Source organism: Eurosta solidaginis, chromosome 3 (assembly GCF_040869045.1).
Source record: "Eurosta solidaginis isolate ZX-2024a chromosome 3, ASM4086904v1, whole genome shotgun sequence".
NCBI classification, from domain to species: Eukaryota; Metazoa; Arthropoda; class Insecta; order Diptera; family Tephritidae; genus Eurosta; species Eurosta solidaginis.
This window is the reverse complement of record NC_090321.1, coordinates 182,302,327-182,322,192: the sequence shown is the minus strand read 5'-3', so window position 1 is coordinate 182,322,192 and position 19,866 is coordinate 182,302,327. Positions and strand designations below refer to the sequence as shown.

General features: G+C 39.3%; 1 pseudogene; it reads left to right on the top strand.

Moving 5' to 3' along the window:
- Positions 1–3,399: 3,399 nt before the first annotated feature.
- The window catches only part of LOC137244740 (endoplasmic reticulum metallopeptidase 1-like), a 31,902-nt pseudogene continuing 15,435 nt past the window's right edge, over positions 3,400–19,866 (top strand).

Genomic DNA, 19,866 nt, shown 5'->3' with positions numbered 1-19,866 from the left:
GCGTTGAACGCCCCAGATGTATGAAGTTAGACAATTTTCCGATCTATAAACAAGAAGTAGCCAGCGAGGATTTGCCATACAAGTGCTTTTGAGGTGAGTTGGCAGATTCAGAACGGCAGGTCAGCATATATTTATACCACGGCGACCGCCAAGGTAGGTTTGCCTCCGTTTTGAAAAATATATTAAGGATGACTTTAACTTCCTTGGTGCCACCTTTGCATCGGTTATCGCAAAATAGTCATAATTAGCTTGGTTTGTTGTCAGACAACCATATATGGCCTGGACACGTAACCGCCAACTCATGTATATGTCATCATAAAACAATAAATAATTAATTGATATCGATTTTTTATTGTAATAAAAATTATATCAAACACATGATTTATAACATTTTATGATAAAATCAAAACAACAAACAAAACTAAATGAGGGCAGTGGAACATAATCAGTGCGAAGTTTATAATTACACTGGTACAAAAAAATACTATAGTGGCATCTACACTTGACCAGACTCGCCTTTATAAGACCACTGACACCCTTCTTCCTCATACTTTAAAAATATAAGTCGTATATTTGGGCGCCTAAGCAATTTTGGAAAAGTGAGTCGAGCCTCCCGTCTCCCACTTTGGGGCTTTTGTGGGAGCTTTATAGGATTATTTGGTGAGTACTTCGTGATTATTTCAGCACCTTTTCGAAATATTTACGGACTATTTAGGATGGTGTGCGCCGTGGCGGTGTGCAGGGCAGAGGTTTGACAAAGACTCCTAGTATATTTTTCGCATAGAAAGTGGTCAACGAAAATTCATCTGCCTTGCAGATTTCGTTCGGAGTTCCGCACATTTGTAGGAATAATTAAAAATTTGCACGACTCAAATTGAAAGAAAAGCTCCACCTTAATCTCCTCGAAGGTAAATCGTGCCTTGTATATTTATTTATTTTTTAGCTGATGATGAAGTGGAATTCAGAAACATGTTCTAGTAACCATCGCCGTTTGTAAACTTTGCAATTTTTCTCTAATATCAATACCAAAGACAATTGTTTGAAGCAATATAAGTATCGCTAAATAAATACTGATGATATTTATTTTTTATCTAAGGATAAGTTTGGACGGCCACCGTGGTGTGATGGTAGCGTGCTCCGCCTACCACACCGAAGATTCCGGGTTCACGCCCCGGGAAAAGCAACATCAGAACTTTAGGAACGAGTTTTTTCAATTAGAAGAAAATTTTTCTAAGCGGGGTCGCCCCTCGGCAGTGTTTGGTAACGCTCGGGGTGTATTTCTGCCATGAAAATCTCTCAGTGAAAACTCATCTGCCTTGCAGATTCTGTTCGGAGTCTGCATAACACATGTTGGTCCCGTCCGGCCAATTTGTAGTGAAAATCAAGAGGATCACGACGCAAATTGGAAGAGAAGCTCGGCCTTAGATCTCTTCGGAAGTTATCGCGCCTTACATTTATTTATTTTTATAAGTTTGGACTGTCTCTGTATCATTTCTTGATTGATTTCTGTGCTATTTCCTGATCGATTTTGTTTCGGATAGATTTCGAAATTATATCTGGACCTTCTACGTATCATTTCGTGGCTTTTCAAAACAATATAGGAATGATGGGAATAGTTTTTGTTATCATATATACTAACTATTTCATGATAGTTCCCGAATAGTTTGAAATCGCTTTCGAAATTAATCCGAGACTATTTCAGACCATTTTCGGCATTACTCTGATATTTTTTGTTTTATTTTGGGACCATTTAATAAAAATAAATACTTAGCCCGATATGCATCCGAAGAGATTTGACTTTGCCTACAAATTGGTGGGAGCAAACTTGCGTCGCCTGAATCACTCAAGGAAAATATCGGAGTTGGTGCAGGATCATTTCGAGATTATTTTGGATTGTTTACGGGCTCATTTTGGGACTATCTGTGGATCATTTTTACTCTGTTTCGGGATAATTTCTGAATCTTTTAGAGATGCTAGCGAGTTTCTTTCTGGTTAATATCTCGAATATCAGGATTTTTCGACATCATTTTGGGGTTTAACTCCGATTAATTTCTCGCATAATCTCGGTACTATTTTAGCAATGCCTATCAGGAAACCCGCAAATTTGTGTGAAACATTTGAAAAGTAGCACATAGCAAATTGAAAAAGAACTCGGCCTAAATTTCCTTGAAAATGCATGGCGACAAACTATTATTATTCCACTTAAACTGGGAGAAATTACGCTATCATATGCCAAGTACAATAGGACTTTTTTCTATAATCATAAAAGACCGTGCTTTTATTGGCAATACGGTGATTGTGTTGTATCTAATTTCGTTATTTTATTTTATTACACATATTAAGAAGGGAATAAGTAGTATTTACATATATGTTTATATGAACATTAGGATAGTCTTTAAAAATCGCACGAACTGTTTTCCTGTTTCACTGCTTTAAACAGTAATCAGGTTATGATTAATCTTGTAAAACAAAGATCAAATTTATATTTCGATATGTGGACTTTTTACCCAAAATGTATGTTATATATCACATATAAATTTTAGGACCGCTTGAAGAGGATTAAGGGGCGCGTGCCAAATTTTAAGTTAAGACTGTCCTTTGAAGACACCCTTAAACTGTGCCAAGTTTATATGTATGTTATATGTTATTGTTGTTGTTGTTGTAGCGATAAGGTTTCTCCCCGAAAGCTTTGGGGAGTATTATCGATGTGTTGGTCCTTTGCCGGATACAGATCCGGTACGCTCCGGTAACACAGCACCATTAAGTTGCTAGCCGACCATCTCGGGAACGATTTATATGGCCACATTAAACCTTCAGGCCATCCCTCCCTCCTCACCCCCAAGTTCCATGAGCAGCTTGGGGTCGCTAGAACCTCGTCTGTTAGTGAAACATGATTCGCCACGGATAGGTGAGGTTGACAATTGGGTTTGGAGAAGCTATATAATGCGCTGGCAACCTGAAAGGGTTGCGCTACACAGCCCCTTGAATGTGGTATTTTAGTCGTCTCTTACGACAGGCTTACCTACCGCGGGTATATTCTAACCCCTAATCTTTGGTCGTGGTATTACCGTTTGAAAAGTTATAAAAAATCGTTCCTTTGACTATTTAAGGACCACTCCAATATACTCTGCTGCCTTATCTACTTAATTTTATGTAAGAGCAATTTAACTTCGGAACCTTCGCGCAAAAAGTGAATCGGTTTCCTAGAACAAAGATAAATATCGTAGCGAAATAGGTTATTATCATTCTTATACCTCAAAGTCCATATAACCTCTTAGCATTATAAAACATATTGAATATGCATACATAAATAATAAAAAAGCAGTTTTCTTTATTTTATGCATTGCCCTGATTTGCTTAAATATCAGTCGCTTATTAAACTCCGAAATTGTGACAACCATTTAAGAGAGCAACCTCTAAACATCGAAGTTGTATAGGTATTTAAGGGTATTGAAAATGGCCGGTGAAGAACAATTGGGAAAGGTATGATAAGAATAATTATTAAGGTGAAACGGATTTTTTTACAGTTACGCCTTTTATATGCACCTTAAATTATATCAAATAGCTACTTTTTTGCGTTTTGGCAGCGCTTTAACAGGATATTCAATATGGCGGCGCATACGGCCGGCAACCTTCAGCGGGTGACAGAAAGAGATGCAGGATGAGAACACGATAGTTTCTTTCCCTTATAATTTTTTAATGAAATGGTTATAATACTTAGTTTACAATATTCATAATAAACAATAATTATAAAATAAAATTATTTTCTAAAAAACATTATTTTATTTTTCCAGGTCGAACCCGATGAAAAGCAAGAACCGACAGAGATTAAAGCATCCCCACAAACTGACGATATGACGTCGAGAAAGCAGCAATCTTCTACGGTCGAATGGTATCTAGCGCCTATATTTCTTTTATTTTGGATTGCGCTCTTCTTCGCTGTGGTCTTACCAATATTTTTCTCACTGCCCGATGGACTTACCACCGTTGATGAGACTCCAAACACACACGTGTTCATAGCCGAACGCGCCCATTATATACTTACCAATTTCGTTCATATTGGACCGAAGGTTGTAGGAAGTCCTGCAAATGAAAAGCTTACAGTAGAATTTCTCTTAAATGAGCTTAAAGAAATTAAGAATGTCTTACTTGTAGATTATTTCAAAATGGACATTGATGTACAAGTCGTGTCTGGCGCATATCAACATTGGACTATGGTGAATATGTATCAGGCTGTACAAAATATTGTAGTACGTTTACGTCCAAAGAATGCCACCAGCAAATCGTACTTGCTGATTAATTCCCATTTCGACTCGAAACCGGGTAGTCCAGGTAATGAATGAGATTTCCTTGAAATTTGAAGATTTTTGTACAACATTTTCGGGTTTTTTATTTTTGTTTTATGTTTTTTAAATTTTAGGTGGTGCTGACGATGGCGTGATGGTTGTCATTATGCTCGAAGTTCTTCGCGTACTCGTTACAACTCCTCAAACTTTCGAACATCCCATCATATTTCTATTTAATGGCGCCGAAGAGAATCCTTTGCAGGGATCTCATGGCTTTATTACTCAACACAAATGGGCGAAAAATTGCAAGTAAGTAAGCGCTCGTAAGAAACTCCAAATTTGTTTTTTTAATATTTAATCCCATAGAGCTCTTATTAACTTGGATTCAGCTGGTAGCGGTAGTCGTGAAATTCTATTTTAATCTACTCCCAACCACTCATGGCTGACGAATGTAAGTAGAAGCCGTATGCTCGGCGAAAGTTTTTGCTGCCCCAAAAATGGCTTGCCCACATTTCAAAAAAAGGCTTTGGTCTCTTCCTTACTCTTCTCATACTCTTTTTCACTTTCTTCCTTCTCCCAACCCCTATGTTTCCCTCTCCATCTCACTTCATCAATTCTACGCGCATTGATATGCCCACTAGAACTTCCACTCCCAATTCCTTCCAACACCTACACACATTCCTACGCTCACTGCTTCCCACTGTTTTTGCACCGTTTTTATGCCTTCCATTTCAATTACAGATCTATCGTAATGCTGTAAAGCATGCTTTTGCAACAACATTCGCCGAGGAAATGTTCCAAAGTGGAATTATACCTTCCGATACGGACTTTAGAATATTTAGAGACTATGCAAAAGTGCCCGGTAAGAACACATAAAATGCTTATTTACATTTAAATCTTTCCCACATTGCGAACTCTGCTATAGCAGAAGTTTTTATTCACGATGAGTATCGGGCTTAACAAAAAACTATAAATTGCCCCTCTCATATTATAGGTCTTGACCTCGCACACAGTTACAATGGATATGTTTATCATACGAAATTCGATAGTTCTGAGATTATACCACTTGGAACATTACAGACAACTGGTGATAATATTTTGACAATGGCACAAGTTTTTGTTAATAGTACGGAACTGGAAGATCCATCGGTAAGTATGTACATACATATCAGATGTGTTAATTTTTTTTGTTTGATTAGCTTAAAATTATTGATTTTTCCTATCTCAAAGAAAGCCGTGTTCCCATTAACAACTCGGGAAAGCCCGTAACTGTTTCGGATGCATTTTTTCTCATATACTAGCGTTTTCATAAATCCCCGTAGAAGAAGCGGTGCCGAGTAGAGTAGAAATAATTGAGTTTAATTGGTCTGTTGTGCATTCTTTGGCGAGTACGTGGTTAGTATGTACTTATGATTGCCTATTATGCCATGGACAATGGAATCGGAAAACTGTTGTCAATGCCAATCGACCAGTGCCAAAGGAGACAAATTAATAGTTTGACGGGTACCCAGGAGTTACCAGTGAAAGGTGACTCGGAGAGCAATCAATGGAATTTATGACGACGAAGCAGTTTAGTGGTGGTTGTTTACAGATGTCCAATAGCGCGGTAGGATTGGTAGATGGTGAGTTGGTAGGCGCGTCCGGATGTCGGAGAGGAACGGTGAATCGGTGTCGATATGTCACATACTTACCGCTCAATTGAAGCCAAATAAAAAGATGAAGCGAATATTCACGGTGGCGTAGATCGCAATCAATACCAGTCCCCTGACATACCACAATAAGATGTGAAACGTTGACCGTTGCGAAGCTGAACCTTAATTTATAGCTATAGTAGTGGTAGAGCACCACTGTTTTGAAGATGAGAGAGGATGAACTTTAGGTCACATTCAGTCCCTCATATATAAAATATAAATGGAAATCGAAGTATTCAACCAGAGTCATTATCGAAAAGGGATAGTTAGTGCTGTATAACGGATAGTTAGTGAGTTGTATTTAAGGAACTGTGTATCCTGATAAACTATTTGGGAAGTTTGCGCATGCGCGGTAGACGATCATTCTATTGCTGATTGCGTTTACAATGGGTAGTTGTTGTTATACCAGTGCTTCGCCCCATCCAATAGCGACGACTACTCACAAATTGTCATCATAATCCTCTAACGGGAACACTACGGTTCAATCAGTCTATGTGAGGTCCTTATGGATCGGCCAGTTCAACCTCTAACAGGAGTCCAGGGAAGCTTCAACAGGGTTGAACCAGAGAGAAAGGGGTGTTAGAGGAGTTGCTTCCACATTGTAACTGAAAAGATGGTTGGTGTAACACGTTACAAGCAGGACATACATTACAGCTTTTACAGTGAGTCGTGAGCAGAGCTCACAGAGTATATTAAGTTTGATTGGATAACGGTTGGTTGTACATATATAAAGGAATCGAGAAAGATATAGACTTCCATATATCAAAATAATCAGGATCGAAAAAAAATTTGATTGAGCCATGTCCGTCCGTCCGTCCGTCCGTTAACACGATAACTTGAGTAAATTTTGAGGTATCTTGATGAAATTTGGTATGTAGGTTCCTGAGTACTCATCTCAGATCGCTATTTAAAATGAACGATATCGGACTATAACCACGCCCACTTTTTCGATATCGAAAATTTCGAAAAACCGAAAAAGTGCGATAATTCATTACAAAAGACAGATAAAGCGACAAAACTTGGTAGATGAGTTCAACTTATGACGCAGAATAGAAAACTAGTAAACTTTTGGACAATGGGCGTGGCACCGCCCACTTTTAAAAGAAGGTAATTTAAAATTTTTGCAAGCTGTAATTTGGCAGTCGTTGAAGATATCATGATGAAATTTGGCAGGAACGTTACTCTTATTACTATATGTCTGCTTAATAAAAATTAGCAAAATCGGAGAACGACCACGCCCACTTTTTAAAATTTTTTTTTTTAAATTCAAATTTTAAAAGAAAAGTTAATATCTTTACAGTATATAAGTAAATTATGTCAACATTCAACTCCAGTAATGATATGGTGCAACAAAATACAAAAATAAAAGAAAATTTCAAAATGGGCGTGGCTCCGCCCTTTTTCATTTAATTTGTCTACGATACTTTTAACGCCATAAGTCGAACAAAAATTAACCAATCCTTTTAAAATTTGGTAGGGGCATAAATTTTATGACGTTAACTATTTTCTGTGAAAATGGGTGAAATCGGTTGATGCCACGCCCAGTTTTTATACACAGTCGTACGTCTGTCCTTCCGCATGGCCGTTAACACGATAACTTGAGCAAAAATCGACATATCTTTACTGAACTTAGTTCACATACTTATCTGAACTCACTTTATCTTGGTATAAAAAATGAACGAAATCCGACTATGACCACGCCCACTTTTTCGATATCGAAAATTATGAAAAATGAAAAAAATGGGATAATACATACCAAATAGGAAAAAAGGGATGAAACATGGTAAGGTAATTGGATTATTTTATTAACGCGAAATATAACTTTAGAAAAAACTTTATAAAATGGTTGTGACACCTACCATATTATGTAGAAGAAAATGAAAAAGTTCTGCAGGGCGAAATAAAAAACCCTTAAAATCTTGGCAGGTATTACATATATAAATAAATTAGCGGTATCCAACAGATAATGTTCTGGGTCACCCTGGTCCACATTTTGGTCGATATCTGGAAAACGCCTTCACATATACAACTAAGGGCCACTCCCTTTTAAAACTCTCATTAATACCTTTAATTTGATACCCATATCGTACAAACTCATTCTAGAGTCACCCCTGGTCCACCTTTATGGCGATATCTCGAAAAGGCGTCCACCTATAGAACTAAGACCCACGCCCTTTTAAAATACTCATTAACACCTTTCATTTGATACCCATATCGTACAAACCTATTATAAAGTCACCCCTGGTCCACCTTAATGGCGATATCTCGAAAGGGCGAACACCTATAGAACGAAGGCCCACTCCCTTTTAAAAATACTCATTAACTCCTTTCGTTTGATAACCATATTGCACAAAGAATTCTAGAGTCACCCCTGGCCCACCTTTATGGCGATATCTCGAAACGGCGTCCACCTATGGAACTAAGGATTACTCCCTTTTAAAAAACTCATTAACACCTTTCTTTTGATACCCATATTGTACAAACAAATTCTAGGGTCACCCCTGGTCCACCTTTATGGCGATATCTCGAAACGGCGTCCACCTATGGAACTAAGGATTACTCCCTTTTAAAATACTCATTAACACCTTTCTTTTGATACCCATATTGTACAAACAAATTCTAGGGTCACCCCTGGTCCACCTTTATGGCGATATCTCGAAACGGCGTCCACCTATGGAACTGAGGATTACTCCCTTTTAAAATACTCATTAATACCTTTAATTTGATACCCATATCGTACAAACACATTCTTGAGTCACCCCTGGTCCACCTTTATGGCGATATCTCGAAAAGGCGACCACCTATACAACAACCACCACTCCCTTTTAAAACCCTCATTAATACCTTTAATTTGATACCCATATCGTACAAACACATTCTAGAGTCACCCCTGGTCCACCTTTATGGCGATATCTCGAAACGGCGTCCACCTATGGAACTGAGGATTACTCCCTTTTAAAATACTCATTAATACCTTTAATTTGATACCCATATCGTACAAACACATTCCAGGGTCACCCATGATCCACCTTTGTGGCGATATCTCGAAACGGCGTCCACCTATGGAACTAAGGATTACTCCCTTTTAAAATACTCATTAACACCTTTCATTTGATACCCATATCGTACAAACGCATTCTAGAGTCAACCCTGATCCACCTTTATGGCTATATCCTAAATGGCGTCCACCTATAGAACTATGACCCACTCCCTCATAAAATACTCTTTAATGCCTTTCATTTGATACACATGTCATACAAACACATTCCAGGGTTTCCCTCGGTTCATTTTCCTACATGGTTATTTTCCCTTATGTTGTCACCATAGCTCTCAACTGAGTATGTAATGTTCGGTTACACCCGAACTTAACCTTCCTTACTTGTTTAGTTGTACTAGGGATGTAAATCCTTATGTTGCTACTGAAAGCGGTATCACAAAGATAAATACCACTCGGTGCATGCAGACCTTTTGTCCTATGTATTTTTAAGCATAGATCTCTCTTTAAGTATTGAGTTTTGCGTATTAGCCACTCTTCTAACCATATTTATTTATTTTATTTTTACGGTATAAAGACCTATATGATAAACAGAGATTTGCTTAAGTGCAAATACAATAAGTTGTATGCAAGAATTTAAGAAAAGGAAAGGAAGGTTATATTTTAGGCAATTATCAATCTTAAGTATAATACCAATTTCATAGGTGCAACATCTATGGGTAGTTGCGCATGCATTTTATTTTGATTGTATTTATAATTAAGAAGGAAGCGGCTGATTTCCATTTTACCTATTTTTTGTAAAAACGAAATATTTTTTTGGGGCTGCTGACAGATGTTGGCTTAATGAAGCAAAAGGCCCTGTATGAAAAGGGAAACATAATTATTTCATTCAATAGAATTGCTATTCGATTAAGTTTCTGTGTGGAAACGGTATAAGTCTAAGTATATGTACAGAATTTTAAATTATTGTAACGAATTTACTGCAATTCCCCTTATTTGCAATCTTCTGCCAACGTTCGTATCGCTAAACTGCTGAATAAATAACTCCAATGTTGAATAATGGAAAAATGACCTTTATTAAAGTACTCCACAATAACACTTATACTTTGCAACGAATAGCTTGCTTAATAACCAACTGATTGATAGCTCAAATGAAACTGATTATTCATGCCTCAGCCTGTGCCGCTTTTATACTCTTCGGTTTCCTCGTTCACTCATTTCTCGTAAGGTCTAGTAATTTCGTGAACCTGAAGCTTGTTTATGAGCTATATACACGTATATTTGCAATTTGTATCCATATGCGTGTGTATATGTGAGCGGCTGATGATGACATGCGCTTGTGAGTATCTCTCTCTGTTGCCCCGCATGTATGTGTGCAGACATAATGATTCATTTGTTTACGTACATACAAGCGTAGCAGCTTGCTTCATTGTGTTGTGGCTTTATTTACTTAGTATCAGATTAGTGATGGAAATATCACTTAGTGTCACTGATATTCGTCACACTGCCCTCCACCTAAGTCTGATCGTCCCGATCAGACAAATCTCTCGATCTAACCGCTGCTAGCCTCTCCAAATGAACCACTTTCATTTTGGTTCGTGGTTTGCCAATGGTTTGTATGCGGTACACTACATCGTTGATCCGTTTTACAACTTTGTATGGGTCTTCCCAGTTACACTGCAATTTCGGGGACAAACCTTTTTTCGTTGTGGGTTGTATAGCAGCACCAAATCTCCTTCCTGAAACCCTTCCGAATTAATTCCTTTATCGTACCTCGCTTTCATCTTGTCACTCATAATTTTTGCTCGTTGCCTTACAAGATCGTGTATCTCTCTCAGCTCTTCTTCCAAGAAACCAGTGGATTTCTTGACATTCCTCTCCGCATCGGCACCCCTCCCATACTTCAAATCAGCTGGCAGTCGAAGGTCATTGCCAAAAATTACTTTTGCAGGGGTTTGGCCTGTTGTCTCATGCACTGCTGGTCGGTAAGCCATCAAGAATAATGGTATGCGGGTATCCCACTCTTTATGGTACTTGTCTACTACTTTCCTTAAGTGCTCCTCCAATGTTCTATTGAATCGTTCTACCATACCATCGGATTGAGGATGCAATTCAGTTGTCCATGTTTTTCGAATGCCCAATGATTTACACATTTCCTGGAACACAGCTGATTAGAAATTCCTGCCTTGGTCAGAATGTAACTCCATTGGTACACCATACCTTGCAACCTAATTGTTTATGAACACTTCTGCTACCGTTTCCACTTCTTGATTTGGGATTGGGTGTACCTCTGGCCATTTGCTGAAATAATCCATAACTACCAATACATATTTGTTTCCGCCGTTGCTAGTAGGAAATGGACCGGCGACATCCATAGCGATCCTTTCAAATGGCGCACCTGAGTTTTATTGCTTCATCTGGCCATGACTTCGGGTTCTGGGCCCTTTCGCTCTGCTGCAAACCCCGCAGTTCGCAATCCACTCAGTGACCGACTGACGGCAACCAACGCAATAGAATCTCTGTTTAATCTTTTCAAGCGTCTTTGTGATTCCAAGATGACCTCCGCTTGGACCATTATGCAGCTCGCTGAGCACGTCAGGAATCCTCTTTCTGGGAACAATTATCAGTTTCTTCTTGCATTTACCATCCTCACTCTTCCATACTCGATGAAGGCAACCGGATATCAATTCTAAACTGTTCCACTGTGCCCAATATGACTTCGCAATGGGACTCTCTGCTGACATCTCTTCTCTGTTTGGCATTTCGTTTCGTTCGAGCCCTTGCATAACACGTGACAGATATGTATCTTCTAGCTGACACTTTCTTAACTGTTCCTTGTCCCATTCATCTGTACATGTTATAGTCATTAGCCGGACATCTATAATGTCTTCTTTAGCCTCGGCTTTTGAACAGTGCTTGCATTCCAAACTACATGGTCTTCGTGACATTGCATCGGCATTTCCATGGATACTACCTTTTCGAAGCTCAATGGAAAAGTCATAGCTTTGTAGTCGCTCGATCCACCGTGCCAGTTGGCCTTCCGGATTACGGAACTGCAGAATCCATTTTAAAGCTGCGTGATCTGTCCTGACACGGAATCGCTGGCCGTAGAGGTATTTGTGAAAATGTTTAATGCACTCTACCAATGCCAACATCTCTCTCCGCGTGACGCAGTAGTTCCTCTCTGGTTTTCCAATCGAACGGCTGTAATATGCAACTGCCTTCTCCTCTCCATCGACCAGTTGGGATAAAACGCCTCCTATAGCATATCCGCTCGCATCTGTATCTAGAATAAACGTTGCTCCTGGAATCGGATATGCCAACATTGGGGCAGTGCACAAACGCTCTTTCAATGTTTGGAAAGCTACTTCTTGCTCCTTCTTCCATTCAAAAGCTTTATTTTTTCTTGTTAGCTCGTGGAGACTATGGGCTATGCTAGCAAAATTTGGTACAAATCGGGGGTAATATGTGCACAACCCAAGGAAACTTCTCAATTCATGCAGATTCTGTGGTCTTGGCCAATCCTTTACTGCCTCTATCTTTTCATTCGCTGTACGGATACCTTCTGTCGTTATCTTGTGACCCATATAATTTACTTCCTTTTTAAACAGTGCACACTTTTTGGGACTTAACTTCAGACCAGCGCCAGCTGTTCTCTGGAAAACTTCATCTAAGTTTTTAAGATATTCATCAAAGTTCTTGCCCAATACGATGATGTCGTCCAGGTACACCAAGCATGTTTTCCAATGTAGTCCTTTCAATACCTGATCCATGAGTCTCTCGAAAGTAGCTGGTGCATTACATAGTTCAAAGGGCATTACTGTAAATTGCCAAAGACCATCTCCGACGCTGAAGGCTGTTTTCTCTTTGTCTCCCTCCTTCACCTCCACTTGCCAGTAGCCGCTTTTCAAGTCCAGTGTGGAAAACCATTTCGTACCAGAGAACGAGTCCAGATTGTCGACAATTCTTGGCAATGGGTAGCTATCCTTTTTCGTAACGTCATTCAACTTCCGGTAGTCCACGCAAAACCTCATTTTTCCATCCTTCTTCTTTACAAGTACTACCGGTGAGCTCCAGGGACTAGCTGATGGTTCGATGACACCGCTGTCGCTTATTTCTTGTATAATTTGACTCACAACTTCCCGCTTCGCCAGTGGAACACTTCGTGGGGCTTGACGTATCGGCCTCGCGTCTCCAGTGTCAATTTGATGTTTCACAACATTGGTGCGGCCTGGTTTGGAACCATCCTGGTCAAATATGTTTGCGTACTTTAAGAGCAGTTGCTTTGCCTTACTCTGATAATCTTCCTCTAGCCACTCCGTCCATGCCGTGATGTCATTTGAAAGATCAGTATTACTAGATGAAACGTGTTCCTGGAGCTGTTTACAGTTAATAATTACTTCAGCCTCTTGGCATCTTCCCAAAATAGTTCCTTTGGTCAGTTTGAGTGGTGACTTGAACTCATTGAGTACTCTTACCGGAATACTTCCATCTTGTTTTGTCATAGCCAGGGTTTTTCCTACAAGTATGTTCGGTGCTGATTTGTTTGCTGCTTCGACAATTTGTTTGTCCCACAATCTCCCTCAACCTTTGCCCAGATGACTGCTTCGGATTTTGATGGTATTTGCTGACTCTCTTCCACCAGCACTCGTTTACTGCTGTAGCCTCTCTCGTAGCCGAAATTAAGTGGTACATCCATGTTCTTATATCGCATCGTCTTGCTTTGCATGTAGATCTTGATGCCCTGGTCGATTAAGAAGTCCACTCCAATTATGATTTCATCAACAATTTCTGCCACTATAAAATTGTGTACTACCGTGACGTTCCCAATTGCGACTTCACATGATACTTCTCCTAGAACTGTGCTGTCTTCTCCAGTGGCTGTACGCAATCTTGCTCCATGCAATGGTCTTATCTTCTTGTTGACTAAATCCGCTCGAATAATGGAATGGGATGCACCCGTATCTACAGTCAGTAAACGTTCCTTTCCATCCACATGTCCTCCAACAGTAAGATTGCTTGACCTTCTTCCAATTTGTGAGATAGAGATTATGGGGCATTCAATTGCGGGAGGCAGATGTCGCCCCATGCGGCTGACTCGATTTAGTTTAACGATTGAGTGGTCTTGGAGATTTGCTCATCTCCTTCTGATCGGCGTTTACGACCACCCACATTGTTGGAACTGTTAGGGTTGGTGTTGCAATAACGCGCAATATGCCCTGGCTTTCCACACTTAAAGCATTTGACTGCATCATTATTCTTCTGCTGCGTACCCTTCAATGCTTCCAAAATTGCATCTGCCCAGTCTGGCCTTTCAACTTACACACGATGAGCTTTGTACGCAGTCAGTGCATGCGATACCGTTTCAGCAAATGTTAGTTTTGGATTCACATATGTAGCCCGCTTCGTTTCCCCATCTTGTATGCCATGTATGAAGCTCTGGATTTTTACCCTTTCAGTGTATTCCACGGGTGCGTCCGCATTCGCAAGATGAGCCAATCTTTCAATATCTGAAGCAAACTCCTGCAATGTCTCATTTGCTTTTTGGTAGCGGTTTTGCAACTCAATTTGGAATATCTGTTTTCTATGCTCGCTTCCATAACGTCGTTCTACAGCAGGCATCAATGCTTCAAAACTGTTCCGTTCGTACTCTGGAATCGTCTGTAAGATTTCCGCTGCAGGCCCTTTCAATGCCACGAAGAGTGCAGCAACTTTATCTTCCGCATTCCAATTGTTCACTGTTGCGGTTTTCTCAAACTGTAGCTTGAAGACCTGGAAAGGAACAGAACCGTCCAAGGATGGTGTTTTTACCTTTGGATTACTCGCTTAAACTGCTGGGCGATTTAGTTGCAACTCCTGTATACGATCTTTCAAAGCATCCATCTCGGCCTCCATTTTATCTTGTCGTTTACTAAAAGCCTCCAGCTGCGATGAGACTTTTGTTTCCTATGCCTCCAGCTTCGTTGAGATACGCTCTTCCTGGGCTTCGAGTTGTAATGTTATGCGTGCCTCTTGCTCTTTTAATTGCTCTGCAATTTGTGACGCCATGTATGTTTTCTGTTCATCCAATTGTGCTTCAATGTTCGCTGTTATACGGTTCTCCTGCGATTCCAGCTGAGATGACATTTGCGACGACATTTCGGATATACGTGTCTCCTGTGCTTCCATCTTGGATGTAATCTGTGTCGACATTTCTGAAATACGCGTTTCTTGTGCTTCAATCTTCGATGTTATGCGTGTCTCCTGCGATTCCAGTTGGGATGCCACTGTTGATGTTTGTGCAGATATTGCAGCCAAAATCATGTTCAAGTCTGTGTTCGCCATTGTCTGCGGTGTTTAATTTTTCTCTTCAATTGTTGTTGTTGTCTCGTCCCCATCAGGATAAAAGACATACTCGTCCACATCAATTCCTTCTGCTTCCATTGCCTCTCGTAGCCGTGCCTGAAGTTCGAGTTTAACGCCGCTTGTATTCAATCCACGGCTCTCCAACTCCTTCTTTAGTTGTTGGATCTTCAATTCACTGAACTTTGCCATGTCCTTGTTGTCCCCTGGAATTTATTCAACAATTCCTCTTCTGACACCAATTGTAACGAATTTACTGCAATTCCCCTTATTTGCAATCTTCTGCCAACGTTTGTATCGCTAAACTGTTGAATAAATAACTCCAATATTGAATAATGGAAAAATGACCTTTATTAAAGTACTCCACAATAACACTTATACTTTGCAACGAATAGCTTGCTTGATAACCAACTGATTGATAGCTCAAATGAAACTGATTATTCATGCCTCAGCCTGTGCCGCTTTTATACTCTTCGGTTTCCTCGTTCACCCATTTCTCGTAAGGTCTAGTAATTTCGTGAACCTGATGCTTGTTTATGAGCTATATACACGTATATTTGCAATTTGTATCCATATGCGTGTGTATATGTGAGCGGCTGATGATGACATGCGCTTGTGAGTATCTCTCTCTGTTGCCCCGCATGCATGTGTGCAGACATAATGATTAATTTGTTTACGTACATACAAGCGTAGCAGCTTGCTTCATTGTGTTGTGGCTTTATTTACTTAGTATCAGATTAGTGATGGGAGTATCACTTAGTGTCACTGATATTCGTCACATCATGATAATTGCTAATTGAAAAGGAGTGCATGATTCTGCAGCGTTCGCGGTTCGAGACCAATATACTAGAAGGTTAGTAGGAACGGGTTTCCATGCCTTCTTCTCTTCGTTGTTTTCCTTGTGTGGGATATTTTATTCTCTATTCTCCTTAGTATTTGGATATGCGCGAAGTGTTTTGTTGGCTTTGTAACTTAATTAAAGTGAGGTGCGAATTTGATGTTAAGGTGGGTTTTAATTTTTGTTTTTATTATTTTCTTAGTATTATTTGGTGCTGTCGGAAAGATTCACTGCCGAAAAACTCAATTTGTATATCACTTTATTTTAGGTATATAAGTAAGGTAATTAATATTCCGTCCTTGATTTTTATCTTTTCGCTTTAAATGTAGCATTTTGAACTTGTCTTCTTTTGCAGCTTTATTCTAATGGCCATGTAGTCTACTATGATGTTCTCAGCTACTTTGTCGTCTATTACACCGAATCTACTGCTAAAATCCTGAACATTGGTATATCTGCGGTGGCCTTGGTATTAGTGGCTACTACCTTAGGATTTATTGCATCCAATTCTTTTGTATCTATTTGCCACATATTACGTCTCTTCGGATTGATCGTCCTGCTACACTTACTGGGATGCATTTTGGCAATTGGTTTGCCAATACTTGTAGCCGTTATTTACGATAGTGTTGATCTTCCGTTAACTTGGTTCTCGACTAAATGGTTGGTTTTCGGTTTATATATCTCTCCAACGCTTTTTGGTTTAGCCTCGCCTACTCTTTTGTACTTGAGCTTGAGTCCGAATGTAAGTAATACAAAATTTTCAAATATTTTCCTAATTTTTACTCAGCCATTTATACTTCTGTTTACGACAGGATAAAGTAACTCACTCGTATCTAGTACAGATGGTCGGTCATGCTCATACATTTGTTTTGTCAGTACTTTGTATCAGCTTAACTTTGTTGGGCATACGCAGTACATATTTCGCAATGATTTCACTACTTTTCTACGCAACCTCTTTATTGATCAATTTGTTGACGACGCTTTATCGACGAGGTGAGTTCCGTGTAACTTTTTTTTATTTAAGCTTTCCTTTTTAACTGAAACTTCTTCGACCATAATGCTATGTCTGCACTGTGGAGAAAATGTAATACGACTAAAGATCACCAAAAGCAAACGAAAGAGAAAAAAAGGGAAAATTGTCGATGCAAGGAGCCCACTTAGCTTCATCTTTCTTAGGTCCGTCCAATCTATCAAGTTTTCATATCACCACACCAGTACAATGCCGAGATACACGAACCAATCACATAGTACTACGGGCCTGAACTCAGGGACCTCGCAAATAATAATTTTCCGGTTAATTGCCATGTTCAGGTAACCCTGCTGAAAGTCAGCCATACTGGCTCTAGATTCAAAGTACTTACGATATCCTAAACTACAGCCGTATAGCACTAATAATTTGTAGATTCTTTCTACTCAAATTTCTAAGTTTTGCTGATACCCTTCTTCGTGGGAGTATAGACAATCTCGCCTTCCTCCGCCCTAGACAGTCAATCTACCCTGCAAGAAATTGTGCAATTAGTCTCTAAAGAAGTTGGTCTGCGATTGACCTATTTGGTCTGCATTGAGGTGTAATTTATCCTCCTTTAGGCCCTTTTGGGTACAGTTGGGATTATTCAGTTTAAAACTTATGTAGCCATTTTAAAGAAAGAATATAAAACACGGCAACGAAACGGGTAAAATAAACAAAATTTTATGGAACTGAAGCGAATTATTTTAGAAAAATGCGGAGCGCTATAGCGAGCCTAAAAAACTAGTACCATGCGGTCCATTATCGTAGTACTTATTTTATTTTTATTTTTCTACAATAGCAATACAAAAAGATATAAAACCGTTAAGAATTGCCGCACGGGCTTAATGAGAAACTGTCCGTTCAAGCATAGACAAGTACAATTGGTTTCCCCATACGACATGTTCAAATAAAGGGATCACTCCAACCAATATAAAGAGATCAAAACTGGCTCTAGGCGCAAATTTTTTGCGAATCATCCCGGACTCATCCTAGACTAATCGCATTTTTGTAGGTAGTGTTGCCTGAATTGGTTTGTTTCGCTGTTACTTATGGTTTCCTTTATTCCAGACAAAAAGCTTCATAACCATAAAACTCTGTTGTAGCACGCTGTTTGGCAAGACGGACCATCAACTCGATAAAACTCTCCAAGACCTTCGGGGAGTGTCCTTATCGCTACAACAACAACAACAACGGTCCCATTTCTATTGTATTCTATCAGCCCATAGATACCAGTCCTAGTATAGCCTATAGTAACATTTGTTGTGAAGAGTGGGTGGAATGTTATCATCTTCATCGTATGCTTTATCGCTGCATCCGCTTAAGAGGAAAGCATTTGATGAGAATTGGTTACCAGGTCACGCTCTTCATTCTGACAGAATTTGACCGGGGCTTGAAACCTTGCAGCTTTCGGCGAACTTGGTTAACATTCAATTTTTCCGATGCTATTTACGAATAAGGTCGATCTAGTGCCGTAGTTTTCGATCGGGTGACAGCGATGTAGCTTTGGGATCTTTTATTGTTTAAACTTTGAGCTGGATATGACAATGTTTCGGGCATATTGATCGCACAATACAGAACAATCAACATTTTTTCATAGCCAGGTATATGGCAAAAAATCTGCAACCCTACGGATCGCGAATTTGTATGTGTATTATTCATTGGTATATTGAAAGTGGGCGTGGTATTCAACTGATTCTGTGATTCTTGTAAGGGGGCTCTTTTTTGAAAAGGAAAGATGGATAACAAATTTCATAAATATATCTTGAGCATCCTTTAAGTCGGTGCAAAGCTTCTTTAAACGGTTTTATTTAGGTTGACTTGACAGGCTGGTTGGGCGGCTCGAATTTTGTAATTGAGTTTAAGTAACTTCCCGATAAACTACAAGCTTGAAACTTGGAATATAGTTCAGAACCCGATGAAAATGCGATAATAAGAAAAAAACTCCGATAGGTGGCGCATTGATCGAAATATTTAAAAAAATCGTATTCCTGGTCCGATTTTGTTCATATTTGGAACACATAATACATACATGAATAGAAAGCGACCTATGAAAAAATCGCCGCTAGGTGGCGCAAGTATCGAGATATTCAAAAAATCGTGTTTGTGGTACGATTTGCCTCATATTTGTAACACATAATACATACAAGAATAGAAAGCGACCTATGAAAAAAATCGCCGCTAGGTGGCGCAAGGATCCAGATATTCAGAAAAATCATATTTGTTGTCCGATTTGGTCCATATTTGGGACACATAATACATATATAAATAGAAAGCGACATATGATGCCCGATTTGGCTCATATTTGGAACAAATATTACATACAGTCCGGTAGAAGTGACATCAAAATATTTTGGTGTTCGAGGAGGGACAAGCATACGTGGCGCAGAGTCGAGTAAAGTCTTTGGAAGAATTATGTATTGAGGACTTAGATTGTAATAAATTGTCAGGAAAGAGTCCTTGTAATAATGAGTCACTAAATGAACTAAATAAAATGAGAAATAATAGGCAATTAAATAAAGATTTATAACTTGAAAATAAAATAATTTAAAAAATTGTTTTAGATTATTTTATTTTAATTCTTATCTGTGTTAAAGCGCTCAAAGTCTGGGATAAACTCGAGATATCTCGAGACAGTTCATCATAGGGACAGCGTTGTTTTTCATTGGAAGACTCCGAAGGCACAGAAAAGGATCGATTTAATGCCGTTT